The sequence below is a fragment of the Nerophis lumbriciformis genome, linkage group LG15, assembly GCF_033978685.3.
Source record: "Nerophis lumbriciformis linkage group LG15, RoL_Nlum_v2.1, whole genome shotgun sequence".
NCBI lineage: Eukaryota > Metazoa > Chordata > Actinopteri > Syngnathiformes > Syngnathidae > Nerophis > Nerophis lumbriciformis.
Genome location: NC_084562.2, coordinates 25173550 through 25200892, shown reverse-complemented (window position 1 = coordinate 25200892; position 27343 = coordinate 25173550).

Below are 27343 nucleotides of genomic sequence, written 5' to 3'. Positions count from 1 at the left end.
ATATATGTAGCGATGGACTGTAGTTACTGACAGTGGTTTTCTGAAGTGTTCTTAAGCCCATGTGGTGATATCCTTTACACACCGATGTCGCTTTTTGATACAGAAAATGCTGTTCTTAAACTGTTGGACAATTTGCTCAGGCATTTGTTGACAAAGTGGTGACCCTCGCCCCGTCCTTGTTTGTGAATGACTGAGCATTTCATGGAAGCTGCTTTTATACCCAATCATGGCACCCACCCGTTCCCAATTAGCCGAACCGAAAACCGTGGTCAGACCCAAACCGTGGATTTTGTGAACCGTTCCACCCCTAGTACACACACATTTTGATTGTTGATACCTGTTTTTCAATTGCCAGTAATCAGACTAGATTGCAACTCGGGTTTAGTTCTTTAGAATCCATCAAATTCATTGCATAATCAAGTGTGACTCACAAGCCTGATATCTAAGATTGACACATTACAAGGAAAAAACTAAGATCCGATCCGAATCTGGATGTCGCCGACATTTGAGGTGAACTGGATGACTCAGCAGCCCGTGGAGGGAAAGTCAAATTATTCGTCTCAGCAACAGAATCTGTCAACAACTGGCGAGTAAATTGCAGCCTAACTCAAGACCAAAGACGCTGAGAACGATGCCAATCAGACTCGTGTTCAACCAATAAAACCATGAAAACCTGCCAGAACTGCCCAGGCTCATCCTCAGCGGGACAAATAAATGATATGAAATACTTACTGGAAACTGTTTGAGTTAGTCTAAAGTAGGATTTTCCCTTGGGAGGTGCCTAGAACATCTAAGACATACAGAGGTGGGTAGTAACGCGCTACATTTACTCCGTTACATCTACTTGAGTAACTTTTGGGATAAATTGTACTTCTAAGAGTAGTTTTAATGCAACATACTTTAACTTTTACTTGAGTATATTTATAGAGAAGAAACGCTACTTTTACTCCGTTACTTGTACCTACATTCAGCTCGCTACTCGCTACTAATTTTTATCGATCTGTTAATGCACGCTTTGTTTGTTTTGGTCTGTCAGACAGACCTTCATAGTGCCTGCGTTTCAACAAATACAGTCACTGGTGACGTTCACTCCGTTCCACCAATCAGATGCAGTCACTGGTGACGTTGGACCAATCAAACAGAGCCAGGCGGTCACATGACCTGACTTAAAACAAGTTGAAAAACGTATTGGGGTGTTACCATTTAGTGGTCAATTGTACGGAATATGTACTGTACTGTGCAATCTACTAATAAAAGTTCCAATCAATCAATCAAAAGTGTGAAGGAAAAAAGGCCCTTTTTTATTTCAACCGTACACCCCGTCAAAAGCCTAAAGACTGACTGCACAGTTCCTGTCTTCACAATAAAAGTGCCGCTCCATCGCGCCTGCGCTTTCAAAATAAGAGTCTCCGAAAGCCAGCGCAAACAAGCTAGCAAGCTACGGAGTTTTCCGCCAATGTATTTCTTGTAAAGTGTATAAAAAACGAATATGGAAGCTGGACAAATAAGATGCCAAAAACCAACCACTTGCATGTGGTATTAGACAGAAAGGAGGAACTTTTTTTCTCCTCCATTTGAAAACGTGGACGTTATCATCACTACTGTCTGATTACAATCAATGCAAGTCATCAGAATCAGGTAATACACCAACTTATATTCTTGTCTTCATGAAAGAAAGGAAACTATATGTGTTAAACATGCATGTATATTCATTAAAACACCTTTAACATGCAAACAAAAACGGCAAAATAAATAAATATAAATTATATACTGTATATATCAATGTATATATATATATATATATATATATATATATATATATATATATATATATATATATATATATATATATATATATATGATATGTGTGTGTATGTTAGTCATCAGTTACTCAGTACTTGAGTAGTTTTTTCACAACATACTTTTTACTTTTACTCAAGTAAATATTTGGGTGACTACTCCTTACTTTTACTTGAGTAATAAATCTCTAAAGTAACAGTACTCTTACTTGAGTACAATTTCTGGCTACTCTACCCACCTCTGAAGACATACTTGCCAACCCTCCCGGATTTTCCGGGAGACTCCCGAAATTCAGCGCCTCTCCCGAAAGCCTCCCGGGACAAATTTTCTCCCGAAAATCTCCCGAAATTCAGGCGGAGCTGGAGGCCACGCCCCCTCCAGCTCCATGCGGACCTGAGTTCGCTTTCCCACGATATAAACAGCGTGCCTGCCCAATCACATTATAACTGTAGAATGATCGAGGACAAGTTCTTGGTTTCTTATGTGGGTTTATTGTTAGGCAGTTTCATTAACGTCCTCCCAGCGCCGAAACAACACACAACAACAGCAGTCACGTTTTTGTATACCGTAAAGTAGTTCGTCTGCCGTAAACAGCAATGTTGTGACACTCTTAAACAAGACAATACTGCCATTTATAACATCAATAACATATACGGCTTTTAGAGAGTGCAGTGCACAACTGCGCACACAACAAGGAGACGAAGCAGAAGAACGAGGAAGATACAGCCGTGGCGACGCCGACGACGAGTAAGATGAAGAAATACGCTTTGTTGCACCTTTCCTGCCTGAGTCCGGCGATTAGTTGCAAATCTTGCTTTATTGATTGCTTGCACACAGCCAATCCAACACAAAACAAACTAGTCCCCGCCCGCACTCACGCTACCGCTCCCTCTCTTCTCTCGCCCACACACTCACTGACGTCACTCACCTCACATGCTCACCTATTAAAGGGCCACACACACACATACGCTACTCTCATAACAGCTTGTAAGTTCCAAGCCGCAGCTGCGATTGGACCTGGATAGCCTCCGGGAAGAAGTAGTGGACTACCAAGTGCTTGGCGCTGAAGATCTTCCTCAGGAAGCAAAGATTGACCGGTTTTGGGCCATGCTAGGGAGAGATGGAAGATTCCAGACTCTAATGCATTTGATGAAAGCACTTTTGTGCGTGCCACACAGCAATGCATCATCAGAGAGGGTGTTCAGCATGGTTAGAAAAATAGTGACAGAGAATAGAACAAGGATGGACAATTCAACCCTTAACTCAACAATGAGTAGATGAGTGGTTATGTGTGTGTATATGTGTAAATAAATGAACACTGAAATTCAAGTATTTCTTTTATTTATATATACATATATATATATATATATATATATATATATATATATATATATATATATATATATATATATATATATATATATATATACATATATAGCTAGAATTCACTGAAAGTCAAGTATTTCTTTATACATATATATATATATGTTAATATATTCCTCCCCTCTTAACCACGCCCTAACCACACCCCTAACCACGCCCCTGCTCCAACCACGCCCATCGCCCCACCCCCGACCACGCCCACCCCACCTCCCCAAATCGGAGGTCTCAAGGTTGGCAAGTATGATCTAAAAGCATGAGAAACATGAAGCAAAAAACAAAAACACACCAATTTAATTATAATGTGATGGAAAACATGCATGTATCCTTGCACTATTCCATTAGAAAGTGCAGTATTTCTGTGAAAAGCACATTCTGACCAGAGAATAACCTTGTCTGCATGATTCTCTCTTCTCGTCTTCTCATTTGTTAGTGTCTGCTTCTTCAATCCAGTTAACAGTGAACCATTGTCTCCACTGAGAAGCTCTCCCCCCCCTCCAAACTGAACATACTCCCTCCCTTTCACCATGTATTCACTGTAAAAAGAAAAATACATATCTCACTATTGCACACTCCATACATACTTTGCTATGATTGTGACTTGTGACTTTTAAAATGTTCGATCTCTCAAAAAAAAACCTAAGAAAAATACCATTTTGTTTGACTAATTGATTAGAAAACTTCCAATACATTATCAAAGCCAGAATAAAGTGATTTTTAGTTTTTTACAGTCAAAGACTGAACAGAAAACTCTGCAGGACTTCTTGTATCGGAGCTTATTAGAAAGCTTAGCTACAAGTCGACATAATCCGATATTTTTTTTGTCTGCTAATATCGGACCGGAGAGGAGGCTACGCCGGATAGTCGAACCTCGGATTCAGGAGGAACAGTGTGGTTTTCGTCCTGGTCGTGGAACTGTGGACCAGCTCTATACTCTCGGCAGGGTCCTTGAGGGTGCATGGGAGTTTGCCCAACCAGTCTACATGTGTTTTGTGGACTTGGAGAAGGCATTCGACCGTGTACCCCGGGAAGTCCTGTGGGGAGTGCTCAGAGAGTATGGGGTATCGGACTGTCTGATTGTGGCGGTCCGCTCCCTGTATGATCAGTGCCAGAGCTTGGTCCGCATTGCCGATAGTAAGTCGGACACGTTTCCAGTGAGGGTTGGACTCCGCCAAGGCTGCCCTTTGTCACCCATTCTGTTCATAACTTTTATGGACAGAATTTCTAGGCGCAGTCAAGGCGTTGAGGGGATCTGGTTTGGTGGCTGCAGGATTAGGTCTCTGCTTTTTGCAGATGATGTGGTCCTGATGGTTTCATCTGGCCAGGATCTTCAGCTCTCACTGGATCGGTTCGCAGCTGAGTGTGAAGCGACTTGGATGGGAATCAGCACCTCCAAGTCCGAGTCCATGGTTCTCGCCCGGAAAAGGGTGGAGTGCCATCTCCGGGTTGGGGAGGAGATCTTGCCCCAAGTGGAGGAGTTCAAGTACCTCGGAGTCTTGTTCACGAGTGAGGGAAGAGTGGATGGTGAGATCGACAGGCGGATCGGTGCGGCGTCTTCAGTAATGCGGACGCTGTATCGATCCGTTGTGGTGAAGAAGGAGCTGAGCCGGAAGGCAAAGCTCTCAATTTACCGGTCGATCTACGTTCCCATCCTCACCTATGGTCATGAGCTTTGGGTTATGACCGAAAGGACAAGATCACGGGTACAAGCGGCCCAAATGAGTTTCCTCCGCCGGGTGGCGGGTCTCTCCCTTAGAGATAGGGTGAGAAGCTCTGTCATCCGGGGGGAGCTCAAAGTAAAGCCGCTGCTCCTCCACATCGAGAGGAGCCAGATGAGGTGGTTCGGGCATCTGGTCAGGATGCCACCTGAACGCCTCCCTAGGGAGGTGTTCAGGGCACGTCCGACCGGTAGGAGGCCACGGGGAAGACCCAGGACACGTTGGGAAGACTATATATCCCGGCTGGCCTGGGAACGCCTCGGGATCCCCCGGGAGGAGCTGGACCAAGTGGCTGGGGAGAGGGAAGTCTGGGCTTCCCTGCTTAGGCTGCTGCCCCCGCGACCCGACCTCGGATAAGCGGAATAAGATGGATGGATGGATGGATGGATGGAATATCGGACCGATATCTGATATCGGTATTGGATCAGGATTTGTTATGTGTAGAAGTTAGTCGAGTGGAACATATTTGAATGAATGAAGTTTGACTGACAGTACAAACGGGATCTCCTTGATGTCGAGCAGCAGTCTTACACACTAATTAGCCAGAGAGGTGGGCTTGGCGGTAGCAAACGACAGCGCCGGTCGCCCCTGAGGGAGGAGCTGACTGATGAAGGAGCGATTAAGATGGAAAAATCTTGATGTTGCCGCACTTTGTTGCTGAGCCTCAACGCCGGTGACAGGGAGGCTTGTTCCACACTGGCACAGCTTGAAACAGTTGCCAGGGGCGATACGCACCTCATCAGTCTTCAGCTGTCCAAGTCACTTCCAGTATCGCACTTGAAGATCAGACCCATCCTTCGCCGCTCCGTGCAAAGTCTGACCGAGCTTTTCGAAATGTCGGGACCTCTGGAGGTCAGACGATGTGTGATATGTACTTATGTTTTGTTGGAAATGGAAGAGCAAAAATAACTAGATGAGGCAATTCCTGCATGTGAACGCTCCAATTCTGAAGTTGAACTGAAATGTAGTATGATTGTAATAATATTTTTAATGTTGGAATGGTTTGAATGTTGAATTTCCTGAATTTGGTTTGGAACTTGGGAAAGTGTTAGTTGGAAGAGATGAATGCATTGATGTTAGAATGGTTTGAACAGGTTGAAAAATGTGCAAAATGTGGAAGTTTAAAAAATGGACAATTCCTTTTTAATGGGGAAAATGTCCCTAAAAACTGGTAATTTGGGGGAAAATCCGGGATTTTTTAAAAATTGTTGAAGAACAGCACACAATTTTGAACAGGCTGAATATTTTTGGAGTTGGAACAGTTTGAATCAGATGAAAAATGTGCAAATTGTGAAAGTTTAAAAAAATGACTATTTATTTTGAATGGGGAACATGTCCCTGAAAACTGAAAATTTGGGGGAAAATCCGGGATTTAAAAAAAAATAATAATTTAAGGACAGCACACAATTTTGAACAAGCTGAATATTTTTGGAAATGGAACAGTTTGAATCAGATGAAAAATGTGCAAATTGTGGAAGTTTAAAAAATGGACAATTAATTCTGAATGGGAAAAATGTCTCTCAAAACTCGGAATTTTGGGGAATATCCGGGATTTTTTTTTAATTGTTGAAGGACAGCACACCATTTTGAACAGGCTGAATATTTTTTGGAGTTCGAACAGTTTGAATCAGATGAAAAATGTGCAAATTGTGGAAGTTTAAAAAATGGACAATTCATTTTGAATGGGGAAAATGTCCCTGAAAACTGGGAATTTTGGGGAAAATCCTGGGATTTCTTTTTTAATTGTTGAAGGACAGCACAAAATTTTGAACAGGCTGAATATTTTTGGAAATGGAACAGTTTGAATCAGATGAAAAATGTGCAAATTGTGGAAGTTTAAAAAATGGACAATTCATTTTGAATGGGGAAAATGTCCCTGAAAACTGGGAATTTTGAGGAAAACCCGGGATTTGTTTTTAATTGTTGAAGAACAGCACACAATTTTGAACAGGCTGAATATGTTTGGAGTTGGAACAGTTTGAATCAGATGAAAAATGTGCAAATTGTGGAAGTTTAAAAAATGGACAATTAATTTTGAATGGGAAACATGTCCCTGAATACTAGGAATTTTGGGGGAAATCCGGCAATTTTTTTAAATTGTTGAAGGACAGCACACAATTTTGAACAGGCTGAATATTTTTTGGAGTTGGAACAGTTTGATTTAGATGAAAAATGTGCAAATTGTGGAAGTTTAAAAAATGGACAATTCATTTTGAATGGGAAAAATGTCCCTGAAAACTAGGAATTTGGGGGAAAATCAGGGATTTTTTTTTTCAATTGTTGAAGGACAGCACACAATTTTGAACAGGCTGAATATTTTTTGGAGTTGGAACAGTTTGAATCAGATTAAATGTGCAAATTGTGGAAGTTTAAAAAATGGACAATTCATTTTGAATGGGAAAAATGTCCCTGGAAACTGGGAATTTTGGGGAAAATCCGGAATTTTTTTTAATTGTTGAAGGACAGCACACAATTTTGAACAGGCTGAATATTTTTTGGAGTTGGAACAGGAATCAGATACAAATGTGCAAAATGTGGAAGTTTAAAAAAATTGACAATTCATTTTGAATGGGGAAAATGCCCCTAAAAACTGGGAATTTTGGGGAAAACATGGGATTTTTTTTCAATTGTTGAAGGACAGTACACAATTTTAAACAGGTTGAATATTTTTTGGAGTTGGAACAGTTTGAATCAGATGAAAAATGTGCAAATTGTGGAAGTTTAAAAAATGGACAATTCATTTTGAATAGAAAAAATGTCCCTGAAAACTAGGAATTTTGGGGAAAATCAAGGATTTTTTTTAAATTGTTGAAGGACAGCACACAATTTTGAACAGGCTGAATATTTTTTGGAGTTGGAACAGTTTGAAGCAGATTAAAAATGTGCAAATTGTGGAAGTTTAAAAAATGGACAATTCATTCTGAATGGGAAAAATGTCGCTGAAAACTAGGAATTTTGGGGAAAATCAGGGAATTTTTTTAAATTGTTGAAGGACAGCACACAATTTTGAACAGGCTGAATATTTTTGGAAATAGAATAATTTGAATCAGATGAAAAATGTGCAAATTGTGGAAGTTTAAAAAATGGACAAAATTTATTTTGAATGGGGAAAATGTCCCTGAAAACTGGGGATTTTGAGGAAAACCCGGGATTTCTTTTTTAATTGTTGAAGGACAGCACACAATTTTGAACAGGCTGAATATTTTTGGAGTTGGAACAGTTTGAATCAGATGAAAAATGTGCAAATTGTGGAAGTTTAAAAAATGGACAATTCATTTTGAATGGGGAAAATGTCCCTGAAAACTGGGAATTTGGGGGAAATCTGGGATTTTTTTAAAATTGTTGAAGGACAGCACACATTTTTGAACAGGTTAAATATTTTTTGGAGTTGGAACAGTTTGAATCCGATGAAAAATGTGCAAATTGTGGAAGTTTAAATAATGGACAATTAATTTTGAATGGGGAAAATGTCCCTGAAAACTGGGAATTTTGGGGAAGATCCGGGATTTTTTTTTAATTGTTGAAGGACAGCACACAATTTTGAACAGTCTGAATATTTTTGGAGTTGGAACAGTTTGAATCAGATGAAAAATGTGCAAATTGTGGAAGTTTAAAAAAAGGACAATTCATTTTGAATGGGAAAAATGTCCCTAAATTCTAGGAATTTGGGGGGAAATCCGGGAATTTTTTTAAATTGTTGAAGGACAGCACATAATTTTGAACAGGCTGAATATTTTTTGGAGTTGGAACAGTTTGAATCAGATGAAAAATGTGCAAATTGTGGAAGTTTAAAAAATGGACAATTCATTTTGAATGGGGGAAATGTCCCTGAAAACTGGGAATTTTGGGGAAAAACCGGGATTTTTTTGAAAATTGTCGAAGGACAGCACACAATTTTGAACAGGCTGAACATTTTTTGGAGTTGGAACAGTTTGAATCAGATGAAAAATGTGCAAATTGTGGAAGTTTAAAAAATGGACAATTCATTTTGAATGGGGGAAATGTCCCTGAAAACTGGGAATTTTGGGGAAAAACCGAGATTTTTTTTTAAAATTGTCGAAGGACAGCACACAATTTTGAACAGGCTGAATATTTTTGGAGTTGGAACAGTTGGAATCAGATGAAAAATGAGCAAATTGTGGAAGTTTAAAAAATGAATAATTAATTTTGAATGGGAAAAATGTCCCTGAAAACTAGGTATTTTGGGGAAAATCAAGGAATTTTTTTAAATTGTTGAAGGACAGCACACAATTTTGAACAGGCTGAATATTTTTTGAAGTTGGAACAGTTTGAATCAGATTAAATGTGCAAATTGTGGAAGTTTAAAAAATGGACAATTCATTTTGAATGGGAAAAATGTCCCTGAAAACTGGGAATTTTGGGGAAAATAGGGGATTTTTTTTAATTGTTGAAGGACAGGACACAATTTTGAACAGGCTGAATATTTTTTGGAGTTGGAACCGTTTGAATCAGATGAAAAATGTGCAAATTGTGGAAGTTTAAAAAATGGACAATTCATTTTGAATGGGAAAAATGTCCTTGAAAACTAGGAATTTTGGGGGAAATCCGGGATTTTTTTTAAATTGTTGAAGGACAGCACACAATTTTGAACAGGCTGAATATTTTTTGAAGTTGGAACAGTTTGAATCAAATGAAAAATGTGCAAATTGTGGAAGTTTAAAAAATGGACAATTCATTTTGAATGGGGAAAATGTCCCTGAAAACTAGGAATTTTGGGGAAAATCAGGGAATTTGTTTAAATTGTTGAAGGACAGAACACAATTTTGAACAGATTGAATATTTTTTGGAGTTGGAACAGTTTGAATCAGATGAAAAATGTGCAAATTGTGGAAGTTTAAAAAATGGACAATTCATTTTGAATGGGGAAAATGTCCCTGAAAACTAGGAATTTTGGGGAAAATCAGGGAATTTTTTTAAATTGTTGAAGGACAGCACAAAATTTTGAACAGGCTGAATATTTTTGGTGTTGGAACAGTTTAAATCAGATAAAAAATGTGCAAATTGTGGAAGTTTAAAAAAAGGACAATTCATTTTGAATGGGAAAAATGTCCCTAAAACTGGGAATTTGGGGGAAAATGCGGGATTTTTTTTTCAATTGTTGAAGGACAGCACACAATTTTGATCAGGCTGAATATTTTTTGGAGTTGGAACAGTTTGAATCAGATGGAAAATGTGCAGATTGTGGATTTAAAAAATGGACAATTCATTTTGAATGGGGAAAATGTCCCTGAAATCTGGGAATTTTGGGGAAATTCCGGGAATTTTTTTAAATTTTTGAAGGACAACACACAATTTTGAACGGACTGAATATTTGTTGGAGTTGTAACAGTTTGAATTAAATGAAAAATGTGCAAATTGTGGAAATTTAAAAAATGGACAATTAATTTTGAATGGGGAAAATGTTCCTGAAAACTGGGAATTTTGGGGAAAATTGGGGATTGTTTTTAATTGTTGAAGGACAGGACACAATTTTGAACAGGCTGAATATTTTTGGAGTTGGAACAGTTTGAATCAGATGAAAAATGTGCAAATTGTGGAAGTTTAAAAATTGGACAATTAATTTTGAATGGGAAAAATGTCTCTGAAAACTAGGAATTTTGGGGGAAATCCGGGAATTTTTTTAAATTGTTGAAGGACAGCACACAATTTTGAACAGGCTGAATATTTGTTGGAGTTGGAACAGTTTGAATCAGATGAAAAATGTGCAAATTGTGGAAGTTTAAAAAATGGACAATTCATTTTGAATGGGGAACATGTCACTGAAAACTGGGAATTTTGGGGAAAATCCGGGATTTAAAAAACAAAACTTTAAGGACAGCTCACAATTTTGAACAAGCTGAATATTTTTGGAAATGGAACAGTTTGAATTAGATGAAAAATGTGCAAATTGTGGAAGTTTAAAAAAGGGACAATTAATTTTGAATGGGAGAAATGTCCCTGAAAACTGGGAATTTTGGGGAAAATCTGGGATTTTTTTTATTTGTTGAAGCACAGCACACAATTTTGAACAGTCTGAATATTTTGGGAGTTGGAACAGTTTGAATCAGATGAAAAATGTGCAAATTGTGGAAGTTTAGAAAATGGACAATTAATTTTGAATGGGGAAAATGTCCCTAAAAACTAGGAATTTTGGGGGAAATCCGGCAATTTTTTTAAATTGTTGAAAGACAGCACATCATTTTGAACAGGTTGAATATTTTTTGGAGTTGGAACAGTTTGAATCAGATGAAAAATGTGCAAATTGTGGAAATTTAAAAAATGGACAATTAATTTTGAATGGGGAAAATGTTCCTGAAAACTGGGAATTTGGGGGAAAATCCGGGATTTTTTTGAAAATTGTTGAAGGACAGCACACAATTTTGAACAGGCTGAATATTTTTTGGAGTTGTAACAGTTTGAATCCGATGAAAAATGTGGGCATTGTATATGTATAAATGTATGTATTTATCTATGTACTGTATATATGTATTTATATATGCATACATGAATGTATATATGCATATATATATATATATATATATATATATATATATATATATATATATATATATATATATATATATATATATATATATATATATATATATATATATATATATGTATGTGTGGGAAACAAAATCACAAGACTACTTCATCTCTACAGGCCTGTTTCATGAGGGGTTCCCTCAATCATCAGGAGATTTTAATGGAAGCATTCGCATACCATGGTTTATATAGGGCACAGAGTGGGTAGGTACAGGCTGGCGTAGGGGCGTGGTGATTGGCTCATGTGTTACCTAGGAGGTGTTTCCGTCTATGGCGGCATGCTGATACAATTTCGCTGCGCTTGTTGAGGGATGACAGGTCTGGACGGTATATAATAAACAGTTTCTCTTATATATATATATATATTATTATTATTATATATATATTATTTTTATTTTTTTGTTCTTGTTTTTAATATTAAATATTTTTGTTAGTGATCTGAGCTTCTTTTTTTTTGGTATTGTGACGTCACAATTCCCATTAGTATAATTATGGTGCACCTTTAGTACGTAGGGGGTGAAACAAAACAAACTAGTTTTTCCACGTACCCTTTTTACATTGCTGTGTTTTAATGCTCTCTGCATGTTGGCGTGTACGTGAGTAAGTGGGGAACTTAACAGACTAACATTTATGTGCTAGCAAAGACATTAGCATCCCAGGCGGCCACTAAGTGCAGCGGTAAAATAACTACATTTTCCCCATTTCACATCCCGAAGCCCTCGTGAAAGGTTTGTTTTTATTACAGCTACAGGAGATATGAACAAACTCTGCTTACTGATTCATCAGCAACAGCAAAACTCTTTTTGCAGATACGGTGTGCTCGTATTTGATCAACGTAAAATACTTCCTTTTATCGGCCCCAATTTGGGTTTTGATGTTGCTTATTTACAGTGCTGCGGATAACGGCGTTGTTTGATAACGGTGCTAATAGCTTCACGACTAACTTTTTACTAATGCATCCAAACATGAAGCATTACACTGCAATAGACTTGATATCAAATAGGAGGCAACATCACACAGCAAACAACACATACTGTAAATAGCATGACTTGATTAACGTGGACCCCGACTTAAACAAGTTGAAAAACTTATTGGGGTGTTACCATTTAGTGGTCAATTGTACGGAATATGTACTGTACTGTGCAATCTACTAATAAAAGTTTCAATCAATCAACCACTACTACGAGGGAATAATGAACAACAGTTTTCTTCCAATTGTTAAACGTTTGTGTTAGTTTAAAACGATTACGATGCTAATTTCATTAGCCTGTCAGTGGGGCCGTCCATTTTATGTTAGCATGGAGCTAGCGGTATTGTTGTTGTTGTTGTTTTTTTCCAGTTTATACTAAACTGTATTGTTGATTTAACATGATTCTTCACCAGTTAAACTCAAAGATGTAAAACTTTTACGAAATTACACATTTTTCCCGTCCCATATGATAGCGATATTGCAGCCTTAAGTATTGGCCGATATAGATATTGATCTTGTAGATCGATATCTTGTAGATTGTTGAAAACAAGGTTTGATCAACTAGAATGAGTCAAACAGAGAACAAATCCAACATATTTAATATCAACCCTGTGAGATGGACTTATGCTGTCTTAAAATTGAAGTGGAATGGTAATTAGTTGTTGGCAACACCGAATGCCCACTATAATTCATGAAGTTAAGCTAGCGGGAATGATGCGGACACGCTTGTTACTGGATACTTTACCATACGCTTCTGCCTTTGAGACTTTCTATGTGATACTCGTTTATATTGACGTATGTGCTGTATTACATATGTTTAGTGTGTGCGCTATTATGTGTAGCTGCTAGCTCCTAGTAGCATGGGGATCGCTTGTATCGCACATGATGTCACACGCAAGTAAACACGCCGCAGGACCGCTTGCATCGCACATGATGTCACCCACAAGTAAACGCGCTGCAGGACCGTTTACATCACAGATGATATCACAAACAAGTAAACATGCTGCAGGACCGCTTGTATCGCACATGATACTACACACAAGTAAATTTTCTGCAGGACTGCTGGTATCGCGCATTATGTCACACACAAGTAAATACGCTGCAGGGCTGATTGTGTCGCACATTATGTCACACACAAGTAAACACACTGCAGGGCTGCTTGTATCGCACATGATACTACACACAAGTAATTACGCTGCAGGGCTGCTTGTATCGAACATTATGTCACACACAAGTAAACACACTGCAGGACTGCTTGTATCGCACATTATGTCACACACAAGTAAATACGCTGCAGGGCTGATTGTGTCGCACATTTTGTCACACACAAGTAAACACACTGCGGGGCTGCTTGTATCGCACATGATACTACACACAAGTAATTACGCTGCAGGGCTGCTTGTATCGAACATTATGTCACACACAAGTAAACACACTGCAGGACTGCTTGTATCGCACATTATGTCACACACAAGTAAATACGCTGCAGGGCTGATTGTGTCGCACATTTTGTCACACACAAGTAAACACACTGCGGGGCTGCTTGTATCGCACATGATACTACACACAAGTAATTACGCTGCAGGGCTGCTTGTATCGAACATTATGTCACACACAAGTAAACACACTGCAGGACTGCTTGTATCGCACATTATGTCACACACAAGTAAATATGCTGCAGGGCTGCTTGTATCGCACATTTTGTCACACGCAAGTAAACACACTGCAGGGCTGCTTGTATCGCACATGATACTACACACAAGTACATTTTCTGCTGGACTGCCTGTATCGCACATGATATCACACACAAGTAAACACGCTGCAGGGCTGCTTGTATCGCACATGATGTCACGCACAAGTGCATACGCTGCAGGGCTGCTTGTATCGCACATGATATCACACACACACACAAGTAAACAAGCTGCAGGGCTACTTCTATCGCACATGGTATCACACACAAGTAAACACTCTGCATGACCGCTTGTCCCGTACATGATATCACACACAGGTAAACACACCGCAGGACCGCTTGTATCGCACAAGTAAACACGCTGCGGGACAGCATGTATCGCACATTATGTCACACACAAGTAAATACGCTGCAGGGCCGCTTGTATCGCACATGTTATCACACACAAGTAAACACGCTGCAGGACTACTTGTATCGCAATTGGTATCACACACAAGTAAACACTCTGCATGGCCGCTTGTCTCGTACATGATATCACACACAGGTAAACACGCCGCAGGACCGCTTGTATCGCACAAGTAAACACGCTGCGGGACAGCATGTATCGCACATTATGTCACACACAAGTAAATACGCTGCAGGGCCGCTTGTCCCGTGCATGATATCACACACAGGCAAACACACCGCAGGACCACTTGTATTGCACATGATATCACACGCACACAAGTAAACACGCTGCATGACTACCTGTATCGCACATGATATCTCACACACACAAGTAAACACGCTGCAGGACTACCTGTATCGCACATGATATCACACACAAGTAAAAACGCTGCAGGACCGCTTGTCTCGTCCATGATATCACACACAGCTAAACACGCTGCAGGACCGCTTGTATCGCACAAGTAAACACGCCACTGGACTGCTTGTACTGCACATGATATCACACACAAGTAAACACTCTGCAGGACCGCTTGTATCGCACAAGTAAACATGTCACTGGACCGCTTGTACTGCACATGATATCACACACAAGTAAACACTCTGCAGGACCGCTTGTATCGCACAAGTAAACATGTCACTGGACCGCTTGTACTGCACATGATATCACACACAGCTAAACACGCTGCATGACCGCTTGTCCCGTACATGATATCACACACAGGTAAACACACCGCAGGACCACTTGTATTGCACATGATATCACACACACACAAGTAAACACGCTGCAGGACTACCTGTATCGCACATGATATCACACACACACAAGTAAACACGCTGTAGGACTACCTGTATCGCACATGATATCACACACAAGTAAAAACGCTGCAGGACCGCTTGTCTCGTCCATCATATCACACACAGGTAAACACACCGCAGGACCGCTTGTATCGCACAAGTAAACACGCCACTGGACCGCTTGTACTGCACATGATATCACACACAAGTAAACACTCTGCAGGACCACTTGTCCCGTACATGATATCACACACAGGTAAACACACCGCAGGACCACTTGTATTGCACATGATATCACACGCACACAAGTAAACACGTTGCAGGACTACTTGTATCGCACATGATATCACACACACACAAGTAAACACGCTGCAGGACTACCTGTATCGCACATGATATCACACACAAGTAAAAACGCTGCAGGACCGCTTGTCTCGTCCATGATATCACACACAGCTAAACACGCCGCGGGACCGCTTGTATCGCACAAATAAACACGCCACCGGACCGCTTGTACTGCACATGATATCACACACAAGTAAACACTCTGCAGGACCGCTTGTATCGCACAAGTAAACACGTCACTGGACCGCTTGTACTGCACATGATATCACACACAAGTAAACACTCTGCAGGACCGCTTGTATCGCACATGATATCAGATTTTTTAGATGAGAGTCGATACTTGTGTTCATCCGCTAACAATATGTAACCCCTAGTTGATAGTTGGTGTGTGATTATCCATCTCGTATCGCACACATTACTCCTGACAGCCAAAACAAGTCACACACACACACACACACACACACACACACACACACACACACACACACACACACAAGACAACATCATTTTTATGTTTTGGCTTATTTTCCTGATTTCTAATTAAACTCTTGCTGCTCCCACTTGGCACCAACATCCGTCTGCCTGCTCAGCCTCTTTGCTCCCCCGCTAACATCCAATCAAGTCCACCATGACTAGAATGGTCACTCTCACTTAAATGCCACTCACTGCAACCACTCGTTTTGTCGTTAACGAGAGCGATGGAGTCAGGCGAGTCATTTCAAAACATTTCCTCACAGGAACCCTGACCATTGTTAGAGATGTATGGCTCTGTGAAAGGAGTCGTTTAAAAGACCGGCTCGTTATTCGAGTTAGTTTTTGTTTTAGCAAGAAAACAATCACTAATGATAAGATGCAGATCAGCATAATTTAATTTATATTGGTGGGAATTATTCTGAAATATTGTTTATAATTTTTGTTGTTTTTTGTTGTGTTTTCATTGTAAACATCCCTGTGGGGGGGAGCGTGGCCCGCGGGCCTGCGGCGAAGCGGGGTGTGTCAGGACCGGCTTCGAGATCAGCGGCAGGTGCATAGATGACACAGCTGTGAGTGTTTGTCTGATGGGGACACTCTGGGGAAAACCATTTATGTGCTCGAGCGAGAAGGAGACGGACATTGAATGACTGGAAAAGGTCCCAACGAACATTTATTGAAAAATAAATTATTGTTCGCCAAGATGAACGCAGCTGTCATGTCCGTCATTGGTGGTCCAAGGAACCCGGAGGAAGAGGTCCTTCACAATCCCATAAGAAGGTCCATACTTCCATGCTTTGGCAGTGGTATCACTAGTTGGAATTTCCACTCACATAAAAAAAATGTGTAGCATTTTAACAATATAGGGAAAATAAATAAATAAGTAAGATTAAAATGCATTAATGGATAGTATAAATAAAGCTAAATTAGGACATAATATAAATGTGAATACAATGTCTAGACTTCCATACGTGGTGCGTGTACTAGAGATGCGCGGATAGGCAATTATTTCATCCGCAACCGCATCGCAAAAGTCGTCAACCATCCGCATCCACCCGAACTAACATTTAATCAAAACCGCACCCGCCCGTTGTTCTATATCTAATATAGACGATGCAAGGCATTAGTGAGGTTATAAACAGAGGTGGGTAGTAACGCGCTACATTTACTCCGTTACATCTACTTGAGTAACTTTTGGGATAAATTGTACTTCTAAGAGTAGTTTTAATGCAATATACTTTTACTTTTACTTGAGTATATTTATAGAGAAGAAACGCTACTTTTACTCCGCTACTTTTACTCCGCTACTTTTATCTACATTCAGCTCGCTACTAATTTTTTATCGATCTGTTAATGCACGCTTTGTTTGTTTTGGTCTGTCAGACAGACCTTCATAGTGCCTGCGTTTCAACAAATACAGTCACTGGTGACGTTCACTCCGTTCCACCAATCAGATGCAGTCACTGGTGACGTTGGACCAATCAAACAGAGCCAGGCGGTCACATGACCTGACTTAAACAAGTTGAAAAACGTATTCGGGTGTTACCATTTAGTGGTCATTTGTACGGAATATGTACTGTACTGTGCAATCTACTAATACAAGTTCCAATCAATCAAAAGTGTGAAAGAAAAAAGACCCTTTTCCATTTCAACCGTACATCCCGTCAAAAGCCTAAAGACTGACTGCACAGTTCCTGTCTTCACAATAAAAGTGCCGCTCCATCGCACCTGCGCTTTCAAAATAAGAGTCTCCGAAAGCCAGCGCAAACAAGCTAGCAAGCTACGGAGTTTGCCGCCAATGTATTTCTTGTAAAGTGTATAAAAACGAATGTGGAAGCTGGACAAATAAGATGCCAAAAACCAACCACTTTCATGTGGTATTAGACAGAAAGGAGGAACTTTTTTTCTCCTCTATTTGAAAACGTGGACGTTATCATCACTACTGTCTGATTACAATCAATGCAAGTCATCAGAATCAGGTAATACACCAACTTATATTCTTGTCTTCATGAAAGAAAGGAATCTATATGTGTTAAACATGCATGTATATTCATTAAAACACCTTTAACATGCAAACAAAAACGGCAAAATAAATAAATATAAATTACTATGTCTCGGGATCCCCCGGGAGGAGCTCGACGAAGTGGCTGGGGAGAGGAAAGTCTGGGCTTCCCTGCTTAGGCTGCTGCCCCCGCGACCCGACCTCGGATAAGCGGAAGAAGATGGATGGATGGATGGATATATATATACATATATATATATATGTGTGTGTGTGTGTGTTTATATATATATACCGGTATATATATATATATGTTTGTGTGTATATATGTATATATATGATATGTGTGTGTATGTTACTCATCAGTTACTCAGTACTTGAGTAGTTTTTTCACAACATACTTTTTACTTTTACTCAAGTAAATATTTGGGTGACTACTCCTTACTTTTACTTGAGTAATAAATCTTTAAAATAACAGTACTCTTACTTGAGTACAATTTCTGGCTACTCTACCCACCTCTGGTTATAAAGCTTTTGCCTGTTAAAGAAAGGAGACTGATCCAATTCAGCAGAGACATTCAATGCGTGCCACGCTGTCACGGCCCAGACGCACACTAGTGCGCAATCATCTGGGAGCCGCGCTGAGCGCACCGGCCTCCAAGCGCGCTCGCGCCACTCAAACTGCTGCAGGCGGCTGCGTTCTATCTTGTTTTAACATCCTGTGGCATTCTTCTGGGATCACGGCGGACGAAAACTGCTCATGCTCAGGGTGTTTGTGGAGATTCGGGGTTTTGCACAAATGTGATGCACCATGATAGATGTCCCGGTTTTGTGACTGTCGTAGACATAAACAGCGTCGCAAGCTCTTGCAAATCACGTAGCCAGCATTACTATCATCCTGATTTACAACCTCATAAAAACGAGTCCACGCTGAACTGTTCTGGCCTTTTTTTCCCCTGGTCTTTAGTATTCCCTTTTTTAGTTTGCTGCCGGCGTTGCCATCTCTTTTTTGTTTCTTCTTCTGTTGTGGCATATGCTGCAGGTGCCTGCTTGTTCTTCGTATGTGAGTAACAACATTTAACTATGTACATATATTTCCCAATTGGTTTAACTGCCACCCGCCTGAATCTATTTAAAATCTTTTTTTTTTTTTATTTCAACCGCCCGACCCGACCCGCGGATAAAATCTAATTTTTTTTTTATTTCAACCGCCCGACCCGCGGATAATCCGCGGACTCCGCGGTCGTGTCCGCAAACCGCGCATCTCTAGCGTGTACACTTGAATAAAGACTCCATCCGTCCATTTTTTTCCGCTTATCCAAGCTCGGGTTGCGGGGGCAGCAGCCTAAGCAGAGAAGCCCAGACTTCTCTCTCCTCCAACTCCTCCCCGTGGGGATCCCGAGAATAATGAATCCGAAAAGTGAATCCAAACAAAAATGAGTAAATAAAATAACAAAAAAAATATATATATATGTTTTCTTTTTTAATATATGTACATATTTATAAATGTAAAAAATACTTTTTTTTTTCTCAAAAAAGAAGTAAATCTAAATTCTGCTATTTTTCACATGCAAAGTTGGCAATTAAAAAAAAACAAAAAACAACAACTTCCAAACGAACGGCTCTCAACTGGGAGTCGGTTCTCATCGTTCACTTGTTTGTTGTTAAAAGTGCATTTTTATTTCTCTGTGTCTTGCATTTTAAAAGCCCTAAAATATAAAATACAAATTTAAACAAAAAAGCCGTCTTGAACTGATCGTCGTTTTATTTGTATCAAATTTTCTCTCACCTAAAAAAATGTGTAGCATTTTAACAATATCAAGAAAAAATACACAAATAATAAAAATAAAATGCATTCATGGATTAAAAAGGAGAAATAAAAAAAAATAAAAAAATGAGGGCATAATAAAAATGTGAATACAATGTCATTACCACCCTTTCGAAAATAAATTACCTGAAAAACATCAAAAAAAATACAATCAAATATATTTAGATATTTTTAAATACATCTACATATTTATATATGTAAATATAATTAAAAAAAGGTTTAGCTTTTGTTGTTTTTGTCAAATATCTACATTTGCACGTCAATAAAAAAAAAAAAACATCTCACAACTGGGAACTAGTTCACATTGTTTACGTAAAAGAGCTGTTCAAAAGACTCAACTCGTTCGCGAACGCCACATCTTATAAAAAAAATAATAAAAATAAATTAAAGTATTCATGATTGTTGTTAAAAGTGCATTTTTATTTCTCTGTGTCTTGCATTTTAAATGCCCTAAAATATAAAATACAAATTTAACCAAAAAAGCCGTCTTGAACTGATCGTCGTTGTATTTTTATCGTAAACATATTTCCATGCTTTGGCAGTGACATCACTAGTTGGAATTTTCTCTCACCTAAAAAAAATGTGTAGCATTTTAACGATATCGAGAAAAAATACACACATAACAAGAATAAAATGCATTCATGGATTAAAAAGGAGAAAATAAAAAAAATAAAAAAAAATGAGGGCATAATAAAAATGTGAATACAATGTCATTACCACCCTTTTGAAAATAAATTACCTGAAAAACATCAAAAAAAAATACAATCAAATATATTTAGATATTTTTAAATACATCTACATATTTATATATGTAAATATAATTAAAAAAAGGTTTTGCTTTTTTTGTTTTTGTCAAATATCTACATTTGCACGTCAATAAAAAAAAAAAAAAACATCTCACAACTGGGAACTAGTTCACATTGTTTACGTAAAAGAGCCGTTCAAAAGACTCAACTCGTTCGTGAACGCCACATCTTATAAAAAAAATAATAAAAATAAATTAAAGTATCCATGATTGTTGTTAAAAGTGCATTTTTATTTCTCTGTGTCTTGCATTTTAAATGCCCTAAAATATAAAATACAAATTTAAACAAAAAAAGCCGTCTTGAACTGATCGTCCTTGTATTTTTATCGTAAACATATTTCTATGCTTTGGCAGTGACATCACTAGTTGGAATTTTCTCTCACCTAAAAAAAATGTGTAGCATTTTAACAATATCGAGAAAAAATACACAAATAATAAAAATAAAATGCATTCATGGATTAAAAAGGAGAAATAAAAAAAAATAAAAAAATGAGGGCGAAATAAAAATGTGAATACAATGTCATTACCACCCTTTTGAAAATAAATTACCTGAAAAACAACTAAAAAAAAATACAATCAAATATATTTAGATATTTTTAAATACATCTACATATTTATATATGTAAATATAATTAAAAAAAGGTTTTGCTTTTTTTGTTTTTGTCAAATATCTACATTTGCACGTCAATAAAAAAAAAAAAAAACATCTCACAACTGGGAACTAGTTCACATTGTTTACGTAAAAGAGCTGTTCAAAAGACTCAACTCGTTCGCGAACGCCACATCTTATAAAAAAAATTAATAAAAATAAATTAAAGAATCCATGATTGTTGTTAAAAGTGCATTTTTATTTCTCTGTGTCTTGCATTTTAAAAGCCCTAAAATATAAAATACAAATTTAAACAAAAAAGCCGTCTTGAACTGATCGTCGTTGTGTTTTTATCGTAAACATATTTCCATGCTTTGGCAGTGACATCACTAGTTGGAATTTTCTCTCACCTAAAAAAAATGTGTAGCATTTTAACGATATCGAGAAAAAATACACAAATAACAAGAATAAAATGCATTCATGGATTAAAAAACTGAAAAAAAATAAATAAATAAAAAATGAGGGCGAAATAAAAATGTGAATACATTTTAACAATATAGAGAAAAAATACACAAATAATAAAAATAAAATGCATTCATGGATTAAAAAGGAGAAATAAAAATAAAATAAAAAATGAGGGCATAATAAAAATGTGAATACAATGTCATTACCACCCTTTTGAAAATAAATTACCTGAAAAACAACTAAAAAAAATACAATCAAATATATTTAGATATTTTTAAATACATCTACGTATTTATATATGTAAATATAATAAAAAAAGGTTAATATCAGTTTTGCTTTTTTTTTTTTTGTCAAATATCTACATTTGCACGTCAATAAAAAAAAAAAAAAACATCTCACAACTGGGAACTAGTTCACATTGTTTACGTAAAAGAGCTGTTCAAAAGACTCAACTCGTTCGCGAACGCCACATCTTATAAAAAAAAAATAATAAAAATAAATTAAAGTATTCATGATTGTTGTTAAAAGTGCATTTTTATTTCTCTGTGTCTTGCATTTTAAATGCCCTAAAATATAAAATACAAATGTAACCAAAAAAGCCGTCTTGAACTGATCGTCGTTGTATTTTTATCGTAAACATATTTCCATGCTTTGGCAGTGACATCACTAGTTGGAATTTTCTCTCACTTAAAAAAAATTTGTAGCATTTTAACGATATCGAGAAAAAATACACAAATAACAAGAATAAAATGCATCCATGGATTAAAAAGGAGAAATAAAAATAAATAAAAAAATGAGGGCGAAATAAAAATGTGAATACATTTTAACAATATCGAGAAAAAATACACAAATAGTAAAAATAAAATGCATTCATGGATTAAAAAGGAGAAATAAAAAAAAATAAAAAATGAGGGCATAATAAAAATGTGAATACAATGTCATTACCACCCTTTTGAAAAGAAATTACCTGAAAAACAACAACAAAAAATACAATCAAATATATTTAGATATTTTTAAATATATCTACGTATTTATATATGTAAATATAATTTTAAAAAAAAGGTTAATATCAGTTCTGCTTTTTTTTTTGTCAAATACCTACATTTGCACGTCAATAAAAAAAAAAAAACATCTCACAACTTGGAATCGGTTCACATTGTTTACATAAAAGAGCCGTTCAAAAGACTCAACTCGTTCGCGAACGCCACATCTTATTAAAAAATAAATAAAAATAAATTAAAGTATTCATGATTGTTGTTAAAAGTGCATTTTTATTTCTCTGTGTCTTGCATTTTAAATGCCCTAAAATATAAAATACAAATTTAAACAAAAAAGCCGTCTTGAACTGATCGTCGTTGTATTTTTATCGTAAACATATTTCCATGCTTTGGCAGTGACATCACTAGTTGGAATTTTCTCTCACCTAAAAAAATGTGTAGCATTTTAACGATATCGAGAAAAAATACACAAATAACAAGAATAAAATGCATTCATGGATTAAAAAACTGAAAAAAAATAAATAAATAAAAAATGAGGGCGAAATAAAAATGTGAATACATTTTAACAATATCGAGAAAAAATACACAAATAATAAAAATAAAATGCATTCATGGATTAAAAAGGAGAAATAAAAATAAAATAAAAAATGAGGGCATAATAAAAATGTGAATACAATGTCATTACCACCCTTTTGAAAAGAAATTACCTGAAAAACAACTAAAAAAAATACAATCAAATATATTTAGATATTTTTAAATACATCTACATATTTATATATGTAAATATAATTTAAAAAAAAGGTTAATATCAGTTCTGCTTTTTTTTTTTTTTTTTGTCAAATACCTACATTTGCACGTCAATAAAAAAAAAAAAACATCTTACAACTGGGAACTGGTTCACATTGTTTACGTAAAAGAGCTGTTCAAAAGACTCAACTCGTTCGCGAACGCCACATCTTATAAAAAAAATAATAAAAATAAATCAAAGTATCCATGATTGTCACACACACACACTAAGTGTGCCAAAATTATTCTCGATTATTCTTGATCACCCCCTGGGAGGTGAGGGGAGCAGTGAGCAGCAGCAGTGGCCGCGCCCGGGAATAATTTTTGGTGATTTAACCCCCAAATTCCAACCCTTGATGCTGAGTGCCAAGCAGGGAGTTAATAGGGTACCATTTTTATAGTCCTTGTTATGACTCGGCCGGGGTTTGAACTCATGACCTACCCATCTCAGGGTGGACACTCTAACCACTAGGCCACTGAGTAGGTGCCTTTCCTTTTCTTAAGTTAAAAAAAGTACATGCATCATGCACCGGGTCGGGGTTAGTTTTCGCCTCAACCCTGGCCTAACCGAAAGGGATGATAGGGTATTACCTGCTCATAGATGCCACCCGGTGGTTGCTTGAGCACACCGCAGTTAGTCCTGGATAGTCCCAATTCCTTTTATTCATCAGTCTAACGCAGAATTCTCACAGGAATGAGGCCAAAATACAGCCTTACATATTGCACCAGCGGGAGCGAAATGAGCCATCTACAAATGGACTTTATTGTGAAAAGAAGATGGAAGGAACAAAGACAAAGTGAGTCGTGAGTGCCGTACCACGCCGAGTTTCAAAGTGTGTTCTGAAAGCGTGCGGCGCGTACACAAAACGAAAAGAGGCGTTGCACAAAAATGAAAGTGTGAGGAGAAACCAGAAGGCAGGCTGGTTTCTTGGAAGCACGACTGGCTCCTCGTGGAAACTCTGTGAGAGGACGGTGCACAAAGTATGGAGGTAGACAATAACTTCATGAGGAAGCAAACGTTCGGAGAACAACACTTCAGAATAAGAATACATGGAAACTAAACATCTAAAAGTGAATTATTAAACCCAAACCAGTGAAGTTGTCACGTTGTGTAAATCAATGACGTGGAGTCACTAGAGGCAGATGAGGCGGGGGCCTCACCTGCCTCATGGAAAGAAAAAAAATGTAAAAAGAAAAAATATATATATTAAATTGTTAAATGTATCAAGTGATGATACTATAAAGTTATTTTCCATTTAACTTCACCAGTTTTAGATTATTTTTATTCAAAATCGCTGAATTTTCACATTTGCCGTTCAAATACTGAGAAGAGACGGTGCGGTGATCAGCAGCCAGTTGAGGCACGTCACTCAGTGCCTCAACATGGATTCTGGACTCGGCTAACTGCTGGCCTGCTGTGCAGTGAGACCGTATTGCTATATGAATTATATTATACATTTCCATAGTTTAGTTAGCTGAGGTATATAATGTACAGTGTATTTTGTCAACAACTGTATGTGTGTAACGTATTTCTTGTGCTGAGCGATCATAAAACTGCTGCAAAAGACACACTGGCTGAGGCTCCAGTAATCCCGCCTCCTGCACCCCCGCCGTAGAATGCACGGCAACCCCTGACGGGAGTGTTATATCAACTAAAGCCCACACTTAAACTTTCCACGTGCAAGATTGAATCTATTTAAAAAAAGTTATTCCATAAGAAGCCAAAAAGTGCAAAAACAATAATGTTCGTGTTGGAGGAGTTGTGAATGACTGCAGGGCCACAACATTAGGTACACCTGCAGACTGCAGGTGTACCTAATTCACAACTCCTCCAACACGAACATTATTGTTTTTGCACTTTTTGGCTTCTTATTACCATATTTTCCGCACCATAAGCCGCCCTGGGTTATAAGCCGCGCCTTCAATGAACGGCATATTTCAAAACTTTGTCCACCTATAAGCCGCCCCGTGTTATAAGCCGCATCTAACTGTGCTAAAGGGAATGTCAAAAAAACAGTCAGATAGGTCAGTCAAACTTTAATAATATATTAAAAACCAGCGTGATGTGGGCGCGCATGGAGTCGTATATCAACATGGACGGAGCTGCGTGAAAAAAGCCACCCGGCCTCTTCGCGTAAACTTCCCTTAACCACTCGCTCATCTTTTCTTCATCCATCCATCCCTTCGAGTTAGCTTTTATGATGACGCCGGCTGGAAAGGTCTCTTTTGGCAAGGTCTTCCTTTTGAATATCACCATGGGTGGAAGTTTCTGGCCATTAGCATGGCAAGCTAGAACCACAGTGAAGGACGACTTCTCATTCCCTGTGGTGCGAATATTCACCGTACGTGCTCCCGTTGTATCCACAGTGCGGTTCACAGGAATATCAAAAGTCAGTGGAACCTCGTCCATGTTGATAATGTTCTCTGGCCGGATCTTTTTTTCAGCTATCTTGTTTTTACAATATGCACGGAAAGTAGCCAGCTTTTCTTGAAAGTCTTTAGGCAGTTGCTGTGAAATAGTAGTCCGTGTGCGGATGGAGAGATTGCGTCTTTTCATGAACCGGAAACCTGTCGCTTAGTAGGAGCCATTTTGTGGTCTTTACAGATGTAAACACACAAAGGAAATGAAACGTAATATCCGCGCGCTTCTTCTTCTTCTACGCGGGCGGGTGGTTGCTTACAGTAGAAGAAGAAGCGCTTCCTCTTCTATGGGGGCGGGTGCTTACCTTGGCGGTTGCTTGCGTAGAAGAAGAAGCGCTTCCTGTTCTACGGGGAAAAAAGATGGCGGCTGTTTACCGTAGTTGCGAGACCTAAACTTTATGAAAATGAATCTTAATATTAATCCATATATAAAGCGCACCGGGTTATAAGCCGCACTGTCAGCTTTTGAGTAAATTTGTGGTTTTTAGGTGCGGCTAATAGTGCGGAAAATACGGTATAAAGTTATTTTCCATTTAACTTCACCAGTTTTAGATTATTTTTATTCAAAATCGCTGAATTTTCACATTTGCCGTTCAAATAGTGAGAAGAGACGGTGCGGTGAACAGCAGCCAGTCGAGGCACGTCACTCAGTGCCTCAACATGGACGGACTCGGCTAACTGCTGGCCTGCTGTGCAGTGAGACCGTATTGCTATATGAACTATTTTATACATTTCCATAGTTTAGTTAGCTGAGGTATATAATGTACAGTGTATTTTGTCAACAACTGTATGTGTGTAACGTATTTCTTGTGCTGAGCGATCATAAAAGGGCTGCAAAAGACGCACTGGCTGAGGCTCGCCTCCTGCACCCCTGCCGTAGAATGCACGGCAACCCCTGACGGGAGTGTAAAATCAACTAAAGCCCTCACTTAAATGTTCCAAGTGCAAGATTGAATCTATTTAAAAAAGTTATTTCATAAGAAGCCAAAAAGTGCAAAAACAATAATGTTGGTGTTGGAGGAGTTGTGAATGACTGCAGGGCCACACCATTAGGTACACCTGCAGACTGCAGGTGTACCTAATTCACAACTCCTCCAACACGAACATGATTGTTTTTGCACTTTTTGGCTTCTTATTAAATAACTTTTGTAACCTATTTTTATGGGCTTTCCTCTTTGTGATGTTAAGTTCCTGTTATGCGCTGTTATACAGTATATGCCTCGAGCTCTTATTTTGAAGGCGCCAAGAACGGAAGTGACGACACGTTGGAGTGGAGCGGAAGTTTTTGAA